Below are 27813 nucleotides of genomic sequence, written 5' to 3'. Positions count from 1 at the left end.
AGCATTTTGGAACCTCAGTTGCAACACACCATTTGTAAAATGCATTTTCCGTATGGTCTGTTGGTAATTTTTATGCATTTTAGTTACATAGGTAGTGGATTGATATGTACAGAAAGGATGTATATTATTTTAAATGGACCTTAGTCTAGAAAATAAACAAAATGAGATGTTATAGTCATTACTGGGTATAGTGAAACGAACAAGCAGAAAAAAAAAACACATTTATGTCAGGAGAGTTAATTAACTAATCCTTGAATATGAAATATCTTCATATTATTTCTGATTTTTAAAAATTGACGATTTTTAAAAATTAGAGTATAGTTACTTTATGCTGCTGTGTCAGTTTCTGCAGTACAGCAGAGTGAATCAGCCATAGGTATACATATCTCCCCTCCTTTTTGGATTTCCTTCCCATTTTGGTCACCACAGAGCACCGAGTAGAGTTCCCTATGCTATACAGTAGGTTCTCATTAGTTATACACATAGCAGTGTATATATGTCAATCCCAATCTCATTGAGTGGTGTTTAAATTTGACATTATTTCTTTAATTGTAAAGCCATTGAATTGCAGAGACATTGAATACAAACTCCTTTAGAATTACAAATATAGAACTATGATTTCTTAAACTTTGAAAAACAATGAGTATTTCCTCCAGAAAACTGTACATACTCATATTCATATAAAAATTAACAAATAATTTAGTGAGAATCATAGACTAGTTTTACCTACCCACAATACCCATAGCTGTTTTTGGAACCTAGAATAGAAACTCCTATGGAAGTACAGGAGATTTGTTTTGCTTCCTTATGTACAAACAGAATATTGATTCTAACTTAGATTCATTGAAGAGGATGACTTTGTGACTTAAGACTATATATTGATAGTGAATAGTTATAAACATTAATAAAATATATGAAAATTACACCCTGACTTTAAAATTTCTATTGATTTCTTCATTCGTAGCACAGTAAAAATAATATTCCACTTGAATGTATATGAAAATATTTTGTTTCCTCAGAATACGTTTTATAAGAATCAAGTTTGAAACAATTCATAGACATTTACTGCTTACCCTATCACTTTGGTTCTATGAACAGAATCATCTGGAAAATACGTTGCAAATTTGACTTGCGTAGTACAAAGGGAAAAAATAAAATATGGCGATTAGGGGACTTGAGTTTTAGTGCTACCCTGGGCTCTTCCTCCTCCACTTTTCTTTTTTCTTCTTCTTCTTCTTATTATTATTATCACCTTTTTTTGGCCTTATTTCTACTCACATTTTCCAGGTCTCAATATGTTCACCAAATGGCATGCACATCTAAAAACAATACAGTAAATGTTGGTTTTATCTAAACTCCCTATGTTTTATTTTGCTTTCGTCTTTCTGGGAGCTCCATGAACTCATCCTGGATTATACCCATTTTCATCCATGTTCTTTTTCTCTGAGTTTAATTTGTGTAGTTTACTATTACTTCATGTGTGTCCCTACCAAAATTGTAATACTTGAAAACAGAATCGTGTTTGACACAGTTTTGGACCCATAGTAGAAATTTAGCCCATGATGAATCACTTACAGATTGAGAGAGGTAATTCTCTGAAGTAAAAAAAAAAAAAAAAACAGCAAAAACAGAATGTATAATTGTTTCATTAAAAAGTCACTCCAGGGCTTCCCTGGTGGCACAGTGGTTGAGAGTCCGCCTGCCGATGCAGGGGACATGGATTCGTGCCCCGGTCCGGGAAGATCCCACATGCCGCGGAGCGGCTGGGCCCGTGAGCCATGGCCACTGTGCCTGCGCGTCCGGAGCCTGTGCTCCGCAGCAGGAGAGGCCACAACAGTGAGCGGCCCACGTACAGAAAAAAAAAAAAAAAGTCACTTCATATCCCAAAGTTAGTAAATAAAATAACTCATATTCGGTAAAAGGAAATTTCTCCCCCAACACAAATAAATAATTATCCCTATTTAGCCACACTTTCATCAGAAATTAATGCTGAGTTATGCTTATGAGTGTAGAATTATTTTTTAAATTATCATTAGCAAGTCTACTCATCATCCATAGCATACTGAACTAGAATGGCGTTTTAGAAGTAGAAAAGTTCTGACCCCAAAATATATATAGTTAATATAATATGGATTAAATTAGTTTTCTTAAAATACAATGAGCAAATATTTACAGATTTTATATCTACATTCTGTTAGAATCTGAATATGTGCTGCGTTTTCTTTCCACTATGCATTAAATAATAAAATTCTGGATATTTAATAATATGTACTTACAAAGTTAAAAAATGTCAACAGTATTTTTCCCTATGTGAAACTGTCATGTGTTACAGTAGATTATATAAGGAAATTTTTACTAAATAGTCTACTGGGCAAAATACTTAGTAATAACTTCCCTTGCTGTGTGCGTAATTTGTAAAAGTGTAAGTTTCCCTTCTTATACCATGTCTTTATCTTAATACTTGGAAAATATTTCTATTTTCTTCAAATGTCACCTTTATTCTTTGGAAATATGATTCATCATTTTATTCTCAGCTGATGATTCTGAAGCTTAGAAAGTATCTTTGTCTCTGTGTTTCTAGAGAATATAACAAATTTTAGGCCCCTTTAATGCAAAATTGACTGCTCTGCCCTGATTTGCTATTTAAAAATCAAATATACTTTTCATAGAAACATTACAAGAATATTCTCAGATACCGTCTATGAGATAGCCAAAAATCTAATAACAACACAATTGTACCTCAACAGGAGAATAAATATATTACTTGTAGCATATTGGTATAGTGGAATACCACAAATCAATGAAAATGAATCACAACTACAAGAACATGGATGAATCTCACAAACATATAAGTGGAAGAAGCCAGACACCAGACAATGCATTCTTTATGATTCCATTTGAAAAAAAATTAAATGGCAAATTACTCTCTGGTGTTAGACATAAGAATAGTGGTTTCTCTGGGAGGAGTATAATGACTAGAAGGGGGTACAAAGGATTCTCTGGGGTGGTGGTATGTTCTGTTTTTTGATCTAGGTGTTGCTTATGTAGATACTTATTTGTAAAAATATTGAACTTTACAACATGAATTTTGTACTTCTTTTCATGTATATACTACTTTCTTTAAAAGTTTTCTTAAAAAGGAATATATCAAAAAAAAAGGAATGTATCACCATTTTTGTACTTTGCATTTAAGCTTAATATTAATGCAATATAATAGTGTTATATATTTAATTACTGAGTATTAATCTTAATGTATGTTAAATCATATTTATATATAGAGAGATATAGTCTATTTTTACTTTCTCCAATGGAACACTCTCAATGTTTAATGACTATTATTGCCCTTTTTAAACAAAAAAAAAATTGAGAATTAGTTATATTTGATATATCATGAAATTATAGAATAGCTTATCAGTGATGTTTATGTTTTTGGTCTTTTCCTGTTAATGAAGAACTAACAGGTTTATTCTGATAGTTTAATAAACTTTTTCAATACCAAATGTATTTTCAGAAAATTCTGTAAGATATTCCATCCATAATTTTTAAAACATTGCTTTCCTTGTTGCTATTTTTTGAAGTTGCAAAACAGTCGGCATCAGATATTTTGAGAAAGATGAAAATTCAAGCGAATTCTGCTAATACCACATTTTGTTAGAACTCAGCAAAAAGATCATTGCTTTATTCCTTAGAAATAATTTAGAATGCTGATCTCTCTTCTGCCATTTTTTCTGTAACAAAAGTCAATAAAAATGGCAAAATATATTAGGAAAAATACCCCAAGACATAGCTGCAAAGTTAAATACGTTCTGTAACTACTAAAATACTTTGGCAATACAAAAATAGTAGATGATCTGTAATTATGGTTAGCCACTTGGATATTTACCACTGTAGCAGTTAATGAGCACTTCTGCAGCAGTATTAAGGAGACTGTAACACTAAAATAAACTTAACCAATCCACTAGAATGACGTAGAATGACAGTGTGCTGATTTTACTGTGGATATGGAAGGAATTGTCACAGTTTCTAAAATCTAAGATGTGTGTGTTGAAGGGAAAGTATCTCACATTTTTAACATTTAAGGAAATTCATCTTCCAAAACACGGCCACATGGGTGAGACTTAGAGCACTAGATTTTGAAGATAGATATGTTCATGCCATGTTGTTGCATGAAGTTATACTTTCCTAGCTACACTCACTGCATTAAAGCCCTGAGGGGGGAAAAGAAGACAAACGCAGTGTGACAAAGTATGCCATCTCTCTGAAACATGTATCTCTGGGATTCTGAAGAATTTAAGAGGTTCTTCACCTACCCTCCTTTCTAGCCTTTCTTTTTCACACTGATTAAAATATTCTTCATGTGGCTTCCCTGGTGGCACGGTGGTTAAGAATCCACCTGCCAACGCAGGGGACATGGGTTGGAGCCCTGGTCCAGGAAGATCCCACATACTGCGGAGCAACAAAGCCCGTGCATCACACTCCTGAGCCTGCACTCTAGAGCCCACGAGCCACAACTACTGAGCCTGCGTGCCACAACTACTGAAGCCTGTGCACCTAGAGCCCATGCTCCGCAACAAGAGAAACCACGGCAGTGAGAAGCCTGCACACCGCAATGAAGAGTAGCCCCCGCCCGCAGCAACTAGAGAAAGCCCACGTGCAGCAACGAAGACCCAGTGCAGCCAAAAGTAAATAAATAAAACAAAAAATAAATAAAGGAAAAGAAGATAGTCTGCATGGCTTATTACAGCACATTTTTGCCTGTTATTATCACAGCTTTGAAATAAGATCCTTTGTTGTGGCTTCATCATATTAGTGTGAAAGCTTCTTATTGAAGCTGGCATTCTACATTCTGTGTTGCTCCTGAGCTGCTTTACTGATTTCCTTTTTCTTGTGTCTGAGCTAGATAATGTAGAACAGCCTTCTCCCAAATTTAAGGAGCTCTTTCTTTTAGGCAGGAGGCTTTCCACATTTTTAACATATGACTTTATTTTACTAAAGATGCAAAATTAATTACCAAGCATGCAGAGTAAACAATAGACACATTGTCTCTATTCAAATTAAAGTTTCCTACCCATTCTTGAAGCATTGTGAGTAGAATCCATACATACAAAGAAATGACCTCACAATTAAAAGTGACTTTGAGTAAAATCTGATTTATTGTTTAATCCAGGCACATGATTCATATTCCCTATCTTCCGTGTCCCTCTCTTTCTGCATCTCACTTTGCTCTTGCTCTCACACTCCCTATCTTTGACCTCTCTCTCTCTCTCCCTCCCTCCCTCCCTCCTTCTCTCTCTCTCTCTCTCTCTCTCTCTCTCTCTCTCTGTCTCTCTCTCTCTCCTCCCACCCCAACCAGGGAACTTTAAAAAAGTAAACTGTAATGCTGAGATTTCTATGTCAAGGTTAAAAGGAATCACTTTAGAAATCAGAAGTGTCACTCATGTTGCGAAACTTTATAAGAGATCTCTGGAGGCATGCACCAACATATTAGCTTAGTACATAGAAAAATAAATTGAAAAAGAAAAGCCCTGCAGTAGTGAAGCCTGACTATATCTTCAAAGCAACTGCCATTTTAAGAACATAATTTCCTTTATCCACAAATAGAAGGTAAAAACTGGATGTGTAACAATATGTTACTTTCTTTATTATATTTCCACATAGTTTGTGCAATCCAAAGTAGATCAAATGACTTTAAAAAATAATATTTGAGTAAATTCTTTGCAAATAATATGTAGCTTTTTATTTGTTTTGTTTGTTTTGTTTTGTGGCTAGAAACTAGGTGTTGATTCCTAGGTATAGATTAAGAAGCCAACACATACTAACTTGAAATTCCTATCCGTACATCCACTTGAAAAGCACTCATATTTTTATTTGATAGTAACACGTCAGGAACTTGTTCTTTATTTTAACTTGGGAAGTTCTGCTTTCTGTTTAGACTGATTTCTTTCCACATCACTCCAAGACACCCTCAGACTTCTTCATTTGAGTTATGACATTGTTTTTATTTCATTAATTTCACTAGCACAGGTTCAAAGAGTTGAGTCAGTTTCAGATATAAGCTATCAAAAAGCTCTGTTGTTTGTGTCTTTATAACATCAGTGTAAATAGTGTAGACATTTTTCTTACTATGAAATTAGAGTTGCAACATCAACTGTTGTCTGAGAGTATATTTAATTATGAACAAGGAAAATAGCAGAATAAGATTTTAATATTTCAGATTGTTATGGTGATATTAAAAGGCTTTAGTTTATTAATTGACATTTTTAAAACAGTTTTCAATGATGTAGATTAATTGTGCCCCTCAGGTATTTTTGTGCAAGTAAATTAGAAAGGATTGATGTTCCCACTAAACAAAGTAACTAAAGGAAAATGCAGTGATTTCTTTTATCTTGTTAATGAATATTTTGAAGAAGGTTAATTTGTGGCTAGAAATATAAGACATTCTGCAATACCTGGAGGTTAAGTAACATGTTTTATACCTATGAAAGCTACTGTTTTATAGTGATGATGTTGGGTTAAGTAACAGTAGTAGTTACTAGACAATAGAATGGCTAGTAGTAGTTCATCATGGCAATTATCTGTTGCTGTAAGAGATTTCACATATTCTTTGTTTGCTAATGATTTCTAAACAAGGCCTATAGATTTGCAATGTATCATATCACATTATTAAGGACATCCAATATACGTGATGAAAAGAGTCCATTGAATAAAATAGTAAATGGATGATTATCAACTTACAAAGCTTTTTCTTTTTTTATTTTTTTTGGTTAAAATTTATTTATTTATTTTTGGCTATGTTGCGTCTTCGTTGCTTCATGGGCTTTCTCTAGTTGCGGCGAGCGGGGGCTACTCTTCTTTGCATTGCACGGGCTTCTCATTGCGGTGGCTTCTCTTGTTGTGGAGCGCGAGCTCCAGGCACGCGGGCTCAGTAGTTGTGGCACGCGGGCTCGGTAGTTGTGGCACGCGGGCTCGGTAGTTGTGGCACGCGGGCTTAGTTGCTCCGTGGCATGTGGGACCTTCCCAGACCAGGGCTCGAACCCTTGCACTGGCAGGTGGATTCTTAACCACTGCGCCACCAGGGAAGCCCCACAAGGCTTTTTCTACCACAGAGTTGTTTATCTGATGAATTTCAATGGTTTGGTATTGTGACTGTATCCCAGCTCAGCCCCCACCTCAGCCCCCAAATCTAATACCTACCTTATAGGACATTTAAAATAATAAAATGAGATAATGTATTTAATACATCTTTTCATTTCACTTGGAAATAAGTCAACACAATCCAAGTTGATTAGAGCTCATGTTCAGGAACCATCCTATGCCTTGCATTAAGGCAAGCATTTTTTTATAGTTCCAAAGAAGTTTCTTAGCAAAAGAGAAATACAAAGAATACTACCCCTATTGTAGCTGTTTGGGGAACCTGTAAAGAATTGTGAAGAGTCTGAAGTTTTATCCTACTTGCTAGCTTACAACCTCCCCTGCCAGTTTCATGGATGCTAGCAGAAGATATGAGACTCCTGGGACAGAGACAAAGCACTTTATTATTTACAGGAATCATAGCCAGAGTATAAGCATTTTCTTGTATGAGTTCCCAAGCTCCAAATCTCACAGGATAGGTTGCATTTCAGGAGAGGAACCTTGACTGTACGGACATAAATCTCTTACAGTCAGGAAACATGCCTACCCTTGGCCCTGAAGAGAGACATTATCTTTATTGTTCTACACAGTAAGCATGGCTGCACTTTGCTCCAGAGGGAGACAGTGTTTCTATCGTCCAGTGTTGTTATACATTTGAAAAGATATTTCAGAAGAGAAGGGCAATCAGTGCTTTACTTGCAAGACAGGCAGAAATGTAAGAGATCCATAGAGCATTGTCTTTCGACAGAACCCATGCAGATGCAGTATGAATGCCACCTATCTCACTATCCGCATCAATTCAAACCAACTAGAACCATTTAGGACAATCACTTCAGCAACAGGTAACTATAAATGGAAACTTAACTAAGGAGTAAAAAAATAGAGGATTGAATTATGTGCATGCATCAGTACAATCATCATATAATCTTTGATTTAGAAAGTTTTAAGTCAATTTTTGTTTAGAGGTGAATGTTTAAGAGGATTTGGTCAACTCAGAAATAATCCGTTAGCTATATTGTACTGAGTTTCCCATGCATATTTTAGGTTCTCATACATGAAAAATTAAACACAAAGAAATAAAAAGTGAGTACAAAGTTTGCAGAAAATATGCTGAGCCAATGTTATGCAGTTTCATATATCTCTAAATTTTCTTGCCTTTATTGGATTTATGTAAATTATCCTATCTAACATTTACTTGAAATTCTTGTGATTTAATTAAAAGAATGGTATTTGTGGCAGAGAATTGGAAGGCAATATTTAGCTTTAGTAGATAATTAGCCACTGATCTAAAGGTGTGATCATTTTTCTGATTTCATACTAAAATGAAAACACTGAACAAACCAACATAACAGGAAGAGATTATTTCCATTTCATGGTAGTAAAGTTTCTAATGATTTTGTCATTTACAAAATTCTCCTATGGTTTGTGCAGACATTCAAAATGCAAAGTATTTGATGCAGTTAATTCTTCAGAATCATCTATGGCAGCATATAGCAATGTTTCACTTTTACCATCTAGAAATAGCAATAAACTAAAATAAATTCACCCCCCACCCCCTAAATAAAGCTCAAGTTAAATTGTTCCCTCTACATTAGACATCATACTGAAACATATCTGTTTTGCTTAGGCTTAATTTTGAATACTAAATCAATGTGATCAAGATATTTTTCTATTTCTTGATCAACAGAAACACAGAAAAAGCATACTCCGTATAAAGCCTTAATCTTTAAAGAAGCTATAAAAATATCAGCTTTAAAGAACACTTTTATTTTAATAAAGTAGTACTTATTAATATTATTTTATAATGAATACAACTGTCATGTCATACTCCTTGTCTAAAAAAGTTTTTGATTTGAATGAAGATTGATAAACATTCTTTGGATACCTATTTTCTTACTTCCTTTCTTCATATATTCATACTTTTCTTCCACTTTATTCCTTTTACATAACACTGAGCTTTTGGTTTTTTAAAAAAAGGAATTCTTACTTAATAATGCATTCTACTTAAAAATAAAACCACTAATTTATAACAAGAAGAACAAGTAATTTTTCTAGTTGTTCAGTTATAATATTTTACCTATGGTACTTGTATGATCAGCGTGGCTGCATTTTTTTGTACCACGGAGTTGACAAAAAAACATAGTGATGAGAGAATAGGTTGTGTGGTATAATGTAATTTATGGACTAAATCAGTGTGTAAAAATCATGCTAACATTTATCTATTTGATAAAATATTTTTGAAGAACTTTGAAAGCATTGAGAGTACAGGTAAAATTCACAATTTAAAATTGAGGTGGTTTCTTATCTAATGAAGATATGCACTTACAGTTCAAAAACGTAGGTTAAAATCTTGCCTTTGCCACTTCCTATGTGAAATTTTTGAAGTCTCTTAACCTTACTTTTACACAATTCATAGGTTTTACTTGTTAAATAAGGTTAATGTGTAAAAGCATTTGGTACATACCAGTTGTTTAATAAATATCTGTTAAATATAAGTTACTTCTTTTTACTTGAATCTGGGTTTTACAGAACCATAGTATCTTAAATTTGAAATGAACTTTAGTGTTCTTGTTTAACTCAATGATTCTGAGAATTCTATTTCAGTATTTGTAAAGAATGAGTAGATAGAAATTTTCTACTGGGAGAAACTATTTGTATTGAAAAATGTTACACAAAAGAAATGTAGTTTTAAAATTACAAAATGCATTTTCTGTTTTCTTCTGATTGTGACTTCTGTTTTATGATCTTCACAAATGAATTGTTATGAAACACTTTTGATACCAGTATGTTCTGTTTTCATAATAGTTCAATAATTAATAACCAAGTGAGACCTCATTGACTTACAAATTCATTAAACATTTGTATAGTTTAAAAATAGAAAATAAATAAATAAATAAAAATAGAAATATTTTACACTAAGGCATCATCTGAGATTCACTTACAAACATGAGTTATGCCATTAATTATGCTGTTTCCTGATAATAGAATTAAGGATCATTTTTTATTTGTATTATTATCAGATATTTGCAACATGAAAACAAATAACACAGAAGAAAAAAACAGCAACAAATTTTCCCATTGTGAAAAAGTTTGCATGAAACTACTGTCTAGTACCTGAGAATATAAAATTAGTAGATTGTGATTTCTAATCTTTCTGAGGTAATTACTTCCTCTTTTTCCAGCAAACTTCAAAATTGACTTTGTAAGTCTTTTTTCTGCCATTTGAGAGGACAGTTCATTCAGGATTATAGTTCTATCTTAATGTCATAGTATCATAATATCTTGAATTATGAGATTTAAATATATATATTTGAGCAGAAGGGACAGATTTTTCTCATATACCTCCTGTTCCCATACACGAATCGACAGACTCCCACTATTAACATCCCCCACCAGAATGATGCATTTGTTAAAATTGGTGAACCTACATTGACACATTATAATCACACAAAATCCATAGTTTACATCAGGGTTCACTCTTGGTGTTGTGCATCCTATAGTTTTGGAAAATTAAGAGATTTTTTTGAACACTACCGTATCCATTTTTCTGCCTCTGGTCATGATTGTACATAAACCTTTGAAGATACATTGTTTTATCTTCTGTCTTCATTGAAACTTAGCCAAAAATATGTGTGTTTTGTTTTTTATTACAGTTGTCTTAGAGTATGTGAAGTGGTATCTCATGTTGTTTTAATTTGCATTTTCTAAATAACTAAGGATGTTGAGTATCTTTTCATATGTTTGTTTATCACTTGTATATCTCATTTGGAGAAATTTCTACTCAAGTTCTTTGCCCATTTTGAAATTGTTTCTGTGTCGTTGAGTTGCAAGTGTTCTTTATATATTCTGCGTAGGAGACCCTTATCAGATATATGATATGGAAATATTTTCCTTCATTCCATGAGTTGCCTTTCACTTTCTTGAGATATAATCCAACTTATCTATTTTTCTTCTGTTGGTTGTGCTTTTGGTATCATATCTAAGAAACCATCACCAAGTCAAAGGTCATAAAGATTTTCCCCGTGTTATCTTCTAAACGTTTTATGGTTTCCTTGCTTATATGTAGATCTTCTATCCATTGTACGTTAACTTTTTAAATGGTGTGAAATAGGATCCAACCTCATTCTTTTGCATGTGGCTATCCAGCACCATTTGTTGAAGAGACTGTTCTTGCACTATTGAATGGTCTTGGCACCTTTGTTGACAGTCAGTTGACCATAGACACTTGGGTTTATTTTTGGACTCTCAATTGTATTCTATAGATCCCTGTGTTTATAATTATGCCAATATCACATTGTTTTGATTACCATGGTTTTTAATAAGTTTTGAAATCAGGAAGTGTGGACCTTTTTTTCAAGATTCTGTTGCTTTGGGGTCTCTTGCATTCCATATAAATTTTGTGAACAGCTTTTACATTTTTGCAAAAGAACCACTGGGATTTTGATAGGGTTTGCATTGTGTTTCTAGACTGCCTTTGATGGTATTGCCATCTTAACAATATTAATTTTTTTAATTCATGAACATGGGATGTCTTTCCATTTATTAGGTCCTCTTTAGTTTCATTCTGCAGTATTTTGTAATTTTCACTGTATAAGTCTTGCACCTCCTTGGTTAAATTTATTCCTAAATGATTTATTTTTTTCATGCTCTTATAAATGTAATTATTTTCTTAATTTACTTTTTGGATTATTCATTGAAGGTGTACAGAAGTAAAACTGATTTTTGTGTTTTTATCTTGTACCCTACGAGTTTCCTGACTTTGCTTATTAGCTCTAATAATTTGGGGGGATTCCTTATAATTTTCTGTATGGAGTATCATGTCATCTGCGAACAGAGATAGTTTTACATCTTCCTTTCCAATTTCATGCCTTTGATTTCTCTTTTCCAGCTTAATTACTCTAACCAGAACTTCTAGTACATTGTTAAATTACAGTGGCAAAAGTGGACAACTTTGTCTTGTTCCACATCTAAAGAAAAAGCTTTTCATTTTCACCATTAAATATGATGGTAGCTGTGGGTTTTTCATAAATGCCTTTTATCATACTGAGGGACTTCTTTCCAGTCTTATATTTCTAAGTGTTTTTGGATGAAAAATTGTTAGATTTTGTTCAGATGCTTTTTCAGCATCAAATGAAAAAATTATGTTCTATTTTCTGCTTCATTTTATTAGTGTGGTATATAAATTACATTGATTTTTGAATGTTGAGCCAGCCTTGCATTGCTGGAATAAATCCTACATGGTCGTGATAAATAATCCTTTTAATATGCTTCTCTGGATTCAATTTACTAGTAATTTAGGAGGATTCATAAGTTCCTTTTTATTGTTTTTTTTTCTTATTGATAACCAAAATCTTTTTTGTTGTCAATTTCTCTGGTTTTTGTTTCCCAGGAATTTCAAAAGAATCCTTATAAATAATCTTTCTTTTCCATGAAGTCAATTTCACATACATTTGGATTATTTTTCATAAGAGAAATAATTATTTTCCTGGTACTACCTATTAGTTCTATTTCCAAATCTCTTTTAAATTGAGATGGCTAAAGCACAGTACAATAATCATCCAATATTTCATAATAACTATAAATGGATTATAACCTTTAAAAATTGTGAATCATTATATAAGCATAATTCATATAATATTATACATCAACTATACTTCATTTTAAAAAATAATCATCCTAGTTATTTGGTGTCAAGAGTAGTGGAAGGAATATTGTCAGTCTTTCTGATATAATCCATTAGGTTTTATATCTATATCAGTGCATAGATTTTGACAGTTGTTTTATTTGTAAACCACATGTTTTTTCTACAAGTCATGAACTAATCAGAATGTAGAACATACAAAACTTAACCCTTTGGAGGTTACTGTCAATTTGCAGGTACTAATGCATTGATTATAAAACACTTATACATGGGAGTCAGGTACTTGAAGAATTTCTCTTTGAAAGATGTCATATTTGCCTCTATTCATAGACTGTATTAAAACTATGAGTAATTGCTTTTGTTTATATTGATTCTTCAGTTTCACTTATCAATGAGGAATAGTTGAAAATTTTTCTAATTAACTTGAAATTAGAGTCTAACTTCTTCTATTAAGTCATTAATTCATTAAACATGTTTTCTAATATTATTCTGTGGCTGGTGTACATCCTCAAGTAATTTCCCATGTGATTATCCATATGAGATATAATTTTGGGTCCTTACATATGTGAACAATCTATGAAAATTGTCCCAGCCCTTTTTAAAAGAAAGAATCCTTCGTTTTTTTGTTTTATCTTTCTGTTTTGAAAAAGAGGATCTGAACTGACTGCTGTTAATTCTGTTAAGGATAGTGGCGGACTGCAGTTGATGGGACTATTTTCAGTTGATCATCTTGTTTTCAGCACTTTTTACTGCTTGCCATTCTTTGATTCATCAAGTCTGCTTCCCAACCCTCTGAAGAATATTTTAGGAAACATTTGTGCCTCCTTAACTTCAGTCCTCTCCAGAAATATTTTTGGCTGCAACTACCTGCACTGTGCTTTATGAATCAATACCTTTCCACCTGCCATCTAGAAATGTGTTGAAATGTCTAGTTTGCTGATGACCTACCACTTGTTCTCTTCATTTTTATGCTTTATAGCTATTAAAAATGCATTTAGTATCATAGTTTAGGTCTCTCAGAGGGGAGAAAAATAATTACATTTTTCCAGTCCATCTTCTCCAATCAAAAGTTTTCTTATAGCAATTCACTGACACATGATATTTGGGTATATGAATAGACTTTTTTGAAGCTTTGGAAAATGGGAGGTCCTGCTGCTTGCAGTTTATTCTTATTTTGCCATATTCTTGTTCCCAAAGGACATTTGACTGTTTTTTTATTACTTATGCCTGCATTCTTAACTATTCACTCCTCTTTTTCCTATTCCATTGCCTAAAATTACTTTATATTTTCATATGGATTATTTTATCTATTTTTTCTTGTCTCTTTCAGAATATATCCTCAGGATTTCATCTTCTTCTCAAGTAACTTATCCAAGTGTTTTCCTAAATCCTTTTTTTCAAAAAGAGAATTCTAGTGATACCTGTTATTTAAGTTGTTTGTTTTAACACTCTTTGATATAAACTCCAATGCTTTGCTTATACTACTATGCAAATTCTACTATATAAGACTCAGTAATCTTGGCTTTAACTAGTTGTATCCAACACTGGATACTCTCTCATCTTCGACACATAAACTACTATCTACAAAGGAAAGACCATACATGAGTTGGACATAGTAAATCCCACAACTTTGTATACTTTAGAGCTAAGGTTCTCAAAATTGAACACTCATCAGAATCACCTGAAAGACCTGCAGAATCATCTGAAGGACAGGTTTCTGGGTCACATCCCATCATTTTTGAAACAATATGTCTGTATGGAGCCCAATAATTTTCATTTCTATTAAGCTCCCAGTACTACTGATCTGGGGACTATAATATGAGAACCATTGCCTGGAGACTCACTATTCCACTGAAAAATAGTATAGCTGAAACATTGTGAATGTCAGAGATAGAAGGATTTAGAGACACCAAAATATATCAGTAGTTTTTGAAACTATTACCTTGTATATTTGTGACATTTTAATACTTTCAGTAGGTATTCAATAGCACAGAAAGATGTTTGAGGAGGACGTAGCAAAAAAATTAGGTGTTTTCTGTGATTAGTAGTTTCACACTCTGGTAAAATGAATCAAAATGCACATAAGTATTAAACTCCAGCTAATTGTTGCAAATATGGGAACTATACAAAAAAAAAAGAAATTAAAATGGACCTTATCCTCTTGTCAGCATTTGTGTTTTATATGTAAGCCCAATATTTATGAGTTTTTGTGTACTAATATGAAAGAAATATTTATTAAAGGTAGGGTTTTTAACAAAGTATGAAATGCTCCTCCTTACCTAGAAATCATGAAGTGTGTGATAATGGCTGAAATAAAATCGGAATTGCTAGTTTCCCATTTTGTAGAACAATAACGTGAATGTTCCCTGTGGAATAGTAAAGCTACAATATGAAAGGATTTGTACTATTAAAAAGTGAAATTCTAAAGTCTCAGATTTATATTTTTTCAACAACTGAATATATCTCATGATTTAACTTTAAGATAAGTTAGAAAGTATGAACAAATGTCTACTTTCTGAGAAGATATATGAATTTATGAAAAACTGCTTTATGAATGTACAGAGACTTCAGGTATTCTTTAGGGTGTGTGTGTGTGGGTGGGTGTGTGTGTGTGTGTGTGTGTGTGTGTGTGTGTGTGTGTGTGTGATGTAGTCAATGCAGAACATTTTCCAAAACATTATTAACACTATAAAGGATGCATTAGAAAGGCTGCCTTCCACATCGTATTTATCAGCAATCTTTTACAATTTTATCGGATGAGCTATGTTTTTGGTTGATTACTTCCAGTGTGATAATAAAATGAAACTCATGCTCTTTGTTCAGTTTAATTACCTTTTGTAAAAAAATCATTTAACATTATATTGTCAGTATTTTTCCATGCCATCAAACATGCTTCTGAAACATGATTTTTAAATCTCCAAATAGCATTACACCGTATAGATGTGTCATAAATTGAGCATGTCTCTCTATTGTTGGGAATTACCTTAAAATTGTTTCCTGAGAGTGGAATTGCTGAGTTAGTGTATAAATACGTTCATGACTTAATAAATTTTTTGCAAAAAGAATGCAGCAACTGGGCTTCCCTGGTGGCGCAGTGGTTGAGAGTCTGCCTGCCGATGCAGGGGACACGGGTTCGTGCCTTGGCCCGGGAAGATCCCACATGCCGCGGAGCGGCTGGGCTCGTGAGCCATGGCCACTGAGCCTGCGCGTCCGCAGGCTGTGCTCCGCAGCGGGAGAGGCCACAACAGTGAGAGGCCTGCGTAACGCAAAAAAAAAAAAAAAGAATGCAGCAACTAATACACCTACCTGCAGTGAAAATGTATGTTTTACCGCACCCTTGTAAATAAATACTGCATTTTATCATTTTTATTTTTGCCAATTTGGTAGGTAAAATCATGTGTCAGTATAGTTTTAATATGCACTTTTGTAACTTTGTGTGTAATAGATGGTTTCTAATATGCTTTAATCTAAGTATCTTCTTCATTTTAAAATACAGCTATATTTTAGTGAGTATAATATATTATATAAATGCAGGACAAGGATTACTAAGATTATGGAAAGATTACTTTTATACTATTTTTCTATTTTAAATCTGGAATTCTAAGGTAAATATATGTATGATTTCTATAGCTGATTTTAGAATATAAGAATTACAGATTTTTTTCTCTTTTTTTTTTCCTTTTTTTCCCCTCTACTTTTTATGTATAAGAAAGTTTTATTTAAACTCATTTATCACATCCAGATTAGGGTATAGCTTATGGTGAAGAAAAACTACAGCTCATATGTGGTCCAAAGGGTGATATATGAAAGATATATTGCCTAGAGTTAACACTTTTAATTTTTTAGGTAATAAAAAACATTATAGGGGCTTCCCTGGTGGCACAGTGGTTGGGAGTCCGCCTGCCGATGCAGGGGACACGGGTTCGTGCCCCGGTCCGGGGAAGATCCACATGTTACAGAGCGGCTGGGCCTGTGAGCCATGGCCTCTGAGCCTGCGTGTCCAGAGCCTGTGCTCCGCAACAGGAGAGGCCGCAACAGTGAGAGGCCCGCGTACCACACACACACACACACACACAAAATATATATATAGAGAGAGAGAGACTATATGAGCATGTTATTTTCTTTGACAGTTACCCAAATCAAAATAATTTCTTTTGCAAATTGAACTATGATTAATTAATAAAACCTTTAAGAACACAAAGGGAGCTATCACAAGAGAATGAAACCTGCTGGATTTAACCTTCAGATTTATTCTGTCACTTATTCTAGGTGTACATGAATCAGCTGGAAAGTAAATGACTTCACTTTCTAATCTGGAACTGATATGAGATTTTATATATACATATGAATACATTTTCCAGGAAGGAACGCATTCATTCCAAACAACTCATTACTAAACATGCTGTGTGGGTGTTTATGTGTGGCAGGGGGAGGACATGTGAGTTTGATATGCCTTTTCTCAGATAACAATATCAGTCCTGTGAGCACGTGACATATGAGAGGACCACTGGAAAGATCTGGAGATATCATTGTTATATAGTTAGACAAAGAAAATAGTGGTGTGTGTGAAAGAGGGAGGGGATTTGTGGAGTAACTTAAATACTTTGGATGGTCTCAATTAAATAAAACTAATTTTTGAATTAATAATTATTGAATATCTATCTAAATATTAGGCGCAAATATGAAAATAGAGCATAACATTTTAGCAAAATGATTACTGAATGAGAAGGTAAAATAGGCTTTACTACTTCAGAAGTGACTGAATTTTAGTTTATGATTGGCTCTTTTCCAGCAGGAGAATTGACAGAGTTCTGATAGGGAGCTAAATGCGACTCTGCTGAGATAAGAAATTGGAAAAAATAGAAAAAGTAATTGCTTTAGCAATGATCTAGTTTGGAAGTGATGGATTCTTTCAGGTAGAATTGGTAACCTTTCTGTCCCTGGCACACTCTTCTGAAACCTCTACTGAGGTCAAATATCTGTCTAGGGAGGTGGAAACTGTTCAGAAACCTGCTAGCATCCAAAATATTGCAGCTGAAATAATTAATGTTAGTGTAGTTGTGCACTAAGGCTTGTTATTCTTTGTGTCCGTGAGCATGAAGTGAAGAGGAACTATCTCCTAAAGGTTTTTCTATCTGATACTCTTCAGGATCTAATGAGATCAGTCAACTTCAGATAAACATCCTAATGCTGAACCTACAACTGGCCATCTCCCTCCACCAACCCATTTGTCTTGAGCTGTTCTCACAGAGGGAATGGCAATGTATGTTTAGGGCAAAAGAAATGCCTATTTTTGTATGACGATTTGAGAAAGGAAAGACAAGTCAATAAAGATGTAGCAGAGGTTGGCTTTTGGATTTGTTCTCTTTTGCTCTGACCAGCTGCACATGTTTGGGAAACTAATCATTTATTTTGAAAGACTTATTCTGCATCGCACCTTCTACTGAGTTTTCTGAAAAAGCAAAAAAGTGTTTTGTCCTCTGGCATTCACACACCAGGTGGTCTAATTTTTGACTGTTGGCTCACAATAGGTATTTGGAGGTTTTCTCCCTGACCTGAATCGATTCTCCAACTGACAGAGCAAAGTAAATCTTGGACAAAAACAACAAAGAATATGTTTCCACTAGCAAGGTCAGTGTAAATTATGGAGGATTTATGTACTAAGGTGATATATTAGAATCCTATGAGTGCTTTTGTTTGAAGAGAAATATCAAAATATCAAGGCATGTTGACTTAGATACGTGATTCTTTTCAGTCCAGTTTTGATAATTAGTATTTCTTCACTCCTGGTGCTTCATTAGTTGCACAACTGGGACATGGGCAGTTTTCCTGCTCCAGTCCCTGAAGAAACAGGGTTAGTCGCAGATAATTTTTCCTAGCATGCTTCCTGTGAACGTGGCACCAAGCAAGCATGGCAGTAAAATATGTTTGTCTTCCTAATCATTGGCCTCAAAAGTTGGTCCTTGATTTTGGTTCTGATTTCCTCTGTTTATATAAACCTTTGATAATTTACTTAAGTTTTATAATGTTGACATCATTTGAAGTAATGTATACTAGTAAAACATTGCCTTCTGGGTAAATTATACTGTTTTTCTTTTCTTTTTTTAAACTCTGGTACCTAATTGTATTTCAATTAAGGAATGCCCCCATTCTACTGTTTTGAGAATTACTTGGCAAATCCATATTCAGTTATTTAAACTGATCATGTTTTTATAGATTTTGTTCCTATTCACTTGGAATTTTTTCATTTCCTAGTATAAAATCCTAAGTATTTTTCTCTATTCTTCTAAAATGAACTGCTTTACTGTTTAAACAGTTTTCTCTGGATGCTCCCTCATTTTCTTACCTCTTTTTGCAGATAAAAACTAGAACCGCATTATTAGAGGTATATATAGTCTATGGATTTTACCATTATGGAGATAGGTTAATATTTTCCAACGTTTTCTGTACTCTTTTGATTATTCCCATGGTTTTCATCACTGGAACAGAATTATTACTAAGTTTTTAAACTGTTAGATATCTAAGCTCACCAAGTGAAAGGAAATTTACAGCTATAGATTTTATGGTGTGCCTTGTAAAATACTTCTCCAAAAAATAGAAACAGAAAAATGTGTTTTATCTTTTAAATATATAGTGTATTCGCATATTCATATTTTAAAAAGCATGAAGCCCAGTGATTTGTTTTCTACCTACCGCTGCAGCCAAATCATCCACTTCTTTTTGTAGAGATAGGCAAGCAAATCCTAATCTCCTATCCCTTTTATTCAAATTGATTCATACTACACGTATTATATTGCACTTTGCTTCAAGTACTTAGTGTGTTTTGGATAACATTCCTTTATTCTTGAAGAGTTCCATAGTCTCTTTATGGCTGCATACTATTCCATTGCATGGGTAATTTATTTAACCTTCGCACTATTGATAGACAAATAAGATTTACCCAGTCTTTTTCTACTGAAAACAGTGATTAAGTGAAATGTTGTGTGCATATGTCCTTTCACGTATGTTCAACAAAGTAGAGGATAAACTTTTAAAAGTGTGATTCCTGGATCAAGGGTAAATGCATTCATATCATTGATCTATTGACAAATTGCCCTCCAGAGGGGTTGTACCAATGTGTACTTAACCCAGCAATCTTTGACAACACTTGTTTTCCTACATATTCATTAAGAACAACAAATGTTTAGATCTTTATCAACCTGGTAAGTGAAAATGTTTCTGTTTTAAATGGTGCTGAGCATCTATGTATTGTATTTTCTATGAACAATTCATGTTCTTTACTCATATATTTCATTGTGTTCCTTTTCTTGTGATTTGTAAACAAACTTTCTTCACTAGGGAGAGTAGATCTCTATGAGTTACAAATATCTGATCCTATGTGATCTTTCCCTTTATCTTTATTATGATGAGTTTTACCATTCAAGAATTTTTAAAAATTTATTTTGTTTGGCATTTTGTGTTATACTTACAAGGCTTAACGTATTCCAAAAATAATTATCAATTTTGCTAATTCTGTTCAATTTTTCACTTTAAAATTTTTTATTTTTAACATTTAAATATTTTATCAATTTGGAATTTGTTCATATAAACTGTGAATGACAGATAGTATTTGTCTTTATTTCCAGATGACAATGAAAGTGTTCCAGCATAATTTATTGAATACGCTAACTTTTCCTTAACTTTATCATTTATTAAATTCCCAAAGGTTATCTGGAGTTTCTGTAATTTTCCATCATAAACTTGAAATTAGTTTGTTCACCTCAAAAAATAAGAATGCTATTGACATTAAAATTGCATCAAATTTATATAGATTTAGGGAAATTTCATATCCTTATAAACTTGATTGTTCAAACCCAAGAAGAGGGTACACCTTGCCATTTATTAGTCTTCTTCTGAGCATTTCAACTTTCTCTAGTATAGATATTGAAATTTTCTTGTAAATTTTTAGGTATTTTATTTATGACAAATAAAATGTTTGTGATGGTTGCTGGCATTGCTATTGTAATTGTTTTGTCATATATATATATATATATATATATATATATATATACACTGCTTGTTTTTCATATTCTGTGAAAATTATAGTTTGATAATTTTGATACATCTTGTACCATTCAATCCTACTGATTTGCTAATTGTCTAGAGTAGGTTTTCAGTGAATCTTTTGTGATTTCCAGGTTTTTGAACACATCATTTATGAATAATCCTGTTATCTCCTACTTACCAATTTTCACATCTCTAATTTTGGTTTCTAACTGGCCAGTGCCTTTAGATGAAAATGGATTGCTAGTGGTTAGAGTACTTATTTCTTCCTGTTTTGAGGAGGAATGTTTCTCTTTCCCCACTAAGCATAATGTTGACTTTTAGGTTGAGACAGATATATTTTCCTGTGTTGATAATATATCCATCTAATTTTATTTTATTTATAAATTTAATCCAGAAGGATGGTAATTTTTGGTAGATGCCTTTACAATCTGAAGAGATGGCCATATTTGTTTGTTTGTTTTATATGATGATGAGTTTTAGCAAGCAGTCTTCTACTACAAAACTGTCCTTGCCTATTTGGAATAAACCCCATTTGTTCATCTATTTAATGAGTTACTGATTTATGTTTGTCAATATTTGATTTGGGATTTTTGAATAATACTCATAATTTAGAATCCTTATTATTTATCTTTATGTGCATTCTTTATCAGTTGATGGTATCAATGTTGTGCCTGTTTAATAAAATTAACTTTGGTGAATAAAAAGAAATTAAAGATATTAAAATGTAACATTTTCATAAGTAGTTGAATTGTCATTAAATGATCTCTTTATTAAATTTTTAGTGAATTCCCATATGGAATTTTCTGGACCTGATCAATTACTGTTGTTATTGTTATTGTAGATTTGAGGGTGGGGGAGAAAATCTCAAAGTTTTCTGTTTCTTCACTGGTAATTAGTGCTTAGAATTTTCTGTATATCCTAATGTTTGTTCTGTTTTTCTAGAAATATCTTGTTTCTCCTAAGTTTTCAAATGTATTTTCATGAACTTGAACAAAACATATTTTACTATTTTTATAATTTTCTTTGTATGTGCTTACTTCCTCATTACTATTTCTTTTCTTTGAACTGAGATAGAATTGATATATAACATTATATTAGTTTCAGGTGTACAACAATATGATTCAATATTTTTATATATTGTGAAATGATCACCACAATAAGATTAGTTAACGTCCATCACCACATGTAGTTACACTATTTTTCTTCTTAAAATTTCTCATTACTATTTCTTATTTTGTTTATTTGTGCTTTCTCTATATTTTTATTGTTAGCTGTCAGTATTTTAGAATTTTATGGGTTTTTGTTTTTAAAAATTAGCTTCGAATTTATTCTGCTAGTTTTCTGATTTCTAATTTATCAATGTGCTTTATCTTTACTAATTCATTTATTTTATGTATATTTGTCATGTTTTCATTTTGAATGGACAACCTAATTTCCTTATTTTTATTTTTCTTATTAATATACATAAGATTTTGGTTTATCTCTAAGCACTGCTTTAGGTATACCCTAGAGGTTCTGAGATGTGATGTTTAGATTGCTGTTATCATTGTTATTTATCAAAAAGTCTGCAGCATTTAATTTCCTCTTTGAAGACTTCCCTTAGAGTATTTCTTTCTTTTTTTAAAATTTATTTTATTGAAGTGTAATTGATCTACTGTATAGTGTTAATTTCTGCTGTATAGCAAAGTGATTCAGTTATACATATGTATAAATTCTTCTTATTCTTTTCCATTATGGTTTATCACAGGATATTGAATAGAGTTCCCTGTGCTATACAGTAGGACCTTGTTGTTTATCCATTCTATATATAATAGGTTGTATCTGCTAATCCCAAACTCCTAATCCATCCCTACCCACTCCACCCCCTTGGCGACCACACTTCTGTTCTCTTAGAGTATTTCTTAATACCCAGGTTGTAGGAGCTCTTTGTTTTCCAGTTCTGTCAATTTCCAATTGTATTGAATTGTGCTTAGGTAATTTAAAAAAATAGTAATCTATTGGAGTTTTTTGTAGCCTAATATATGGCCTTTTTTGTGATTATTTCAGGGACCCTTGAGAAGAAAACTTTTTATATATGTCCTATAATTATAATTTTATTTTAATTTATATTACTATTTTTATATTCTTTATATTCTCATTTACTTAAGTATATGCAATGACTTATATTATACATACTTTTATCAATTTCATCTGTTATGTACTTCCTCTTCTATGTACTTCTTCATTCATTGGTGACAATATATCATAATTATTATTCTATATTCTTCTTGAATCTTCTGAAATTTATGCTATTAGAGCTCTATTATGTCTTACACATTTTTACATTAAAACTATATTTTTGCTTCATTTAATACCGTTCGTTATAAATTGAAAATTATTTGCAACTGATATTATAATTCCTTTCTTTCCTATTTACCTTTGCCCATTCTTTTAATAGTTCTTTTTTGCTATTTACTTTTTATATATCATAGACTTTAGTTTTACTTTGTGATCCCATGTAAAGTTTTTGCTGTAATAGGTAAATTACCAATTTACATTTATTTAGGGGGCAGATATGCTTCTGGAAATGCCATATTATTGATTTAAAAATTATTCCTTAGGTTTGTGATCTTAGGATTTTCGGGAGAGTTAATGTACCTTTCTCAATTACATTATTCTACTTTCTTAAACATGTTCAGAAATTACAATCCAAACACGAATGATTTTAGATTATTACACTAACTCACATTGTTTATGCATAAACATATTATACTGTATTTGTGCTTCTTGACTCTGTAATCTTTTTTCTGCTTCTGCAAGAAAGTTCCATAGTCTTGTACAATTTTATTAAGATGTGATTGGTACATTTTTGAAGAAAGTTGTGGATAATTATGAAATCAGTGATGGAAAAGACTAGCTAAGCATAACTCGGTGTCATACTCTGTGTATAGTACAATCTTCGAACAAACCAAGCAGGATTCTCTCTCTCTCTCCCCTGCCCATTTTGGACTCCTCGTGTTTTGGGCTGTTCTTGCCATTGTGTTTTATTTTCTAATTCAGTAAATCCTGCACTTGAGTGTATTCATTTTCTAAGACTGCTGTAATGGAGTACCACACATTGGGTTGCTTGAAACAACAAAAATTGATTGTCTTATAGTTCTGGAGGCTAAAAGTAAAAAATCAAGATGTAAGCAGGGCTATGCTCCCTCTGAAACACAGTGGAGAGAATTCTTTCCTCTTCCTAGTTTCTGGTGGTAGTCATCAATCCTTAGCATTCCTTGGCTTTCAGCTGTCTTACTCCAATTCCCTACCAGTCATATTGGATCCTTAAGAAAATCATATGGTAAGAGTATGTTTTGTTTTGAGGAGACTACCAAACTGTCTTCCAATGTGGCTATACTATTTTGCATTCCCACCAACAATGAATGAGTGTTCCTCTTGCTCTGCATCCTCGCCAGCATTTATTGTTGTCAGTGTTATGAATTTTGGCTATTCTAATAGATGTGTCATGATAGCTCGTTGTTTTAGTTTGCATTTCTCTGATGGCATATGATCTCATGTGCTTATTTACTGTTTGTATCACTTCTTTGCTGAGGTGTCCGTTAAGGTCTTTCACTCATTTTTGAGTCAGGTTGTTCATTTTCTTATTGTTGAGTTTTAATCATTCATTGTGTATTTTGGATACAAGTCCTTTATCAGATGTGTCTTTTGCAAATATTTTCTCCCATACTGCAGCTTTTCTGCTCATTTGCTTGACAATGTCTTTCTTGAAGCTGAAATTTTAAATTTTAATTAAATCCAGTATATCAATTATTTCTTTCATGTATCATGACTTCGGTGTTGTACGTTTGAAAGTCATTGCTATAGCCAAGGTCATCTAGTTTCTTTTTTTTTATGTTTTCTTCTAGGAATTTATAGTTTTGCATTTTACATTTAGGTCTGTGATCCATTTTGAGTTAATTTTTGTGAAGGGTGTTAAGTCTTTGTGTAGATTTATTATTTCTTTTCTGCATGGGTATGTCCAGTAGGATCAGCACCATTTATTGAAAAAACAGTCATTGCTGTATTGTACTGCATCTGTTCCTTTGTCAAAGATCAGTTGATTGTATTCATGTGAGTCTTTTTCTGGGCTCTCTATTCTGTTACATTGATCAATTTTCTATTTTTTCACCAATACCACACTGTCTTGATTTGTGTAGCTTTATAGTATGTCTTGAAGTGTGTAGCATCAGTCCTCCAACTTTGTCCTTGTCCTTCAATATTGTGTTGGCCATTCTGGGTCTTTTGTCTCTCCATATACACTTTAGGATCAGTTTGTTTATTGTCATAAAATAACTTCTTGGAGTTTTGATTGGGATTGCATTAAAACTTGAGATAAAAGTGGGAGAAACTGACGTCTTGACAATATTGAGTCTCTCTGTCTATGAACATGGAGTATCTCCATTTATTTAGTTTTTATCAGATTTTCATCAAATTTTTATAGTTCTTCTCATATAGATGTACATATTTTGTTAGATATGTATTTCATTTGGCAGGTGCTAATTTTAATGGTATTGTATTATTAATTTCAAATTCCACTTGTTCATTGTGGGTATATAAGAACATGATTGATTTCTACATAATAATCTTTTACTCTGCAATATTGCTATAATCACTTATAATTCCAGAAGTTTCTTTGGTTCATTCTTTGTGATTTTCTATATGTATGATCATGTCATCTGCAAACAAAGAGTTTTATTTCTTCCTTCCCAATCTATATACCTTCCATTTTCTTTTCCTGTCCTATTGCATTAGCTAGAACTTTCAATACACTGTTGAAAATGGCTGGTGAAAGAGGACATCCTTGCCTTGTACCTGGTCGTAGTGGGAGAGCTTCAAGTTTTGCACCATTAAGTTTGATGTTAACTGTAGGATTTTGTAGATAATCTTTATCAAGTTGAAGAAGTTCCCCTTTATTCCTAGTTTACTGAGAGTTTTTATCATGAATGAGTGACGGATTTTGTCAAATGCTTTTTTCTGTATCTACTGATATTGATCATGCCATTTTTTTTCTTTTTGAGCCTAATGATGTCTTGAATTATGTTAATTGAATATTGAATATTGAAACAGCCTTACATAACTGGCATAAATCATACTTGATGATACGTATAATTCTTTTTATACATTTTTAGATTCAATTTGCTAATATTTTGTTGAGGATTTCTGCATCTATGTTCATTAGAGATACCGGTCTGTAGTTTTCTTGTAATGACTTTGTCTAGATTTGGTATTATGATAATTCTGGCCTCACAGAATGAGTTTGGAAGCATTCCCTCTGCTTCTATCCTCTGAAAGAGATGGTAGAGCATTGATATAAATTCTTCCTTAATTGTTCGGTAGAATTCACCAGTGAACCCATCTAGGCCTGGTGCTGTTTTGGAGGTTATTAATTACTGATTCAATTTCTTTAATAGCTACAGCCCTATTCAGATTGTCTCTTTCTTCTTGTGTAAGTTTTGGCAAATTTTATCTTTCAAGGAATTGAACCATTATCTAGTTATCCAATTTGTTGGCATAGAGTTGACATAGTAGCTTGATGTAGTATTCCTTTTTTATCCTTTTAACATCTATGGACTCTATAGTGATAGTTCTCCCTGCTTTCATTTTTGACATCAGTCATATTTGTCCCTCTTTCATTTTTATTAGTTATCATATCTAGAGGTAGCACTTTTATTGATCTTTTCAAAGAACCAGCTTTTGGTTTTGTTGATTCTTTTCAACTGATTTCCTGTTTTAAATTTCACTGAGTTCTACTGTAAGTCTTATTATTTTTATCCTGCTTACTTTGGATTTAATTTGCTCTCTTTTTCTACTTTCCTAAGGTGGAAACTTAAATTATTGATTTCAGATCTTCTTTTCTAACATACAATCAATGTTGTATATTTCCCTCTAAGTAATGCTTTTGTTTTTCCCACAAATTTTGAAAAGTTGTGTTTTTATTTTCATTTAGTTCAAAATATCTTAAAATTTCTCTTGAAATTTCTTCTTTGACCCATGTGGTATGTAGAGGTATGTCATTTAATTCCCATGTATTTTGAGGTTTTCCAGTTTTCTCTCTGTTATTTGTTTGTAGTTTAATTTCATTGTATTCTGAGAGAAGACATTGTATGATTTTTTTTTATAAATTTACTGAAATATGCTTTATGGCTCAGAATGTGATCTTTCTTGGAGTATTTCCATGTGAGTTTGAAAAGAATGAATATTTTGCTATTGGTGGATGAAGTAGTCCAAGAATGTGAATTATAGCCAGTTAATTGATGGTGTTGTTGAGTTCAACTTTGACCTTACTGATTTTCTGACTTATAGATTTTATTTCTGAGGGAGGGGTGATGAAGTCTCCAGTTATGATAGTGGATTCATCTATTCCTCCATGCAATTCTTAGTTTTTTCTTCACATAGTTTCACACTCTATTGTTAGATTTATGCATGTTAAGGATTGTTATGTTTTCTTGAACTGTTGTCCACTTTATCATTATGAATGCCTGTCTTTATCCCTTACAAATTTCCTTGCTTTGAAGTTGGCTCTGTATAAAATGAATATAGCTATTTGTGCTTTCTTTTGATTAGTGTTACCATTTAACTCTTCATCTATATGTATTTTTGTATTTTAATTGTGTTACTTGTAGACAGTGTAGAGTTGGGTTTGGTTTTTAAATCCACTCTTGGCATACCTATCTATCTTTTAATTGATGCTTTTAGACCATTGATGTTTAAAGTAACTATTGATATAGTTGGATTAATATCTACTACATTCATTACTGTTTTCTGTTTGTACCCTTTTTCTTTGTTCTTATTTTTGTCTCCACACTTTTTCTACCATTTGTGGTTTTAACTGAGTATTTCATATGATTCCATTTTTGCTCCTTGCTTATCAGCATATCATTATGTTTATTTTTTACTTTTTTTAGTGGTTGCCTTAGAGTTTGCAGTATACATTTACAGCTAATCCAAGTCCACTTTTAAGTAACACTATTCCA

The 27813-nt window shown here is 32.7% G+C and overlaps 1 protein-coding gene across 5 annotated transcripts in view; it reads left to right on the top strand.

Moving 5' to 3' along the window:
- The window catches only part of GRID2 (glutamate ionotropic receptor delta type subunit 2), a 1377005-nt gene that overhangs the window by 539907 nt on the left and 809285 nt on the right, over window positions 1-27813 (top strand). Inside the window, exon 1 of one of the 5 annotated variants that reach the window (XM_079920114.1) lies at window positions 17615-18403. The exons of the other annotated variants lie outside the window; for them this stretch is intronic. The gene's annotated coding sequence lies outside the window, so the exon portion shown is untranslated. Of the gene's footprint in view, window positions 1-17614; window positions 18404-27813 lie in introns of those variants that run through there. 5 annotated transcript variants of the gene reach the window in all.

The sequence above is a fragment of the Stenella coeruleoalba genome, assembly GCF_951394435.1.
Source record: "Stenella coeruleoalba genome assembly, chromosome: 4".
Lineage (NCBI taxonomy): Eukaryota > Metazoa > Chordata > Mammalia > Artiodactyla > Delphinidae > Stenella > Stenella coeruleoalba.
Note: the sequence above shows the minus strand (reverse complement) of the source record. Positions and strands in the feature narration are given on the sequence as shown.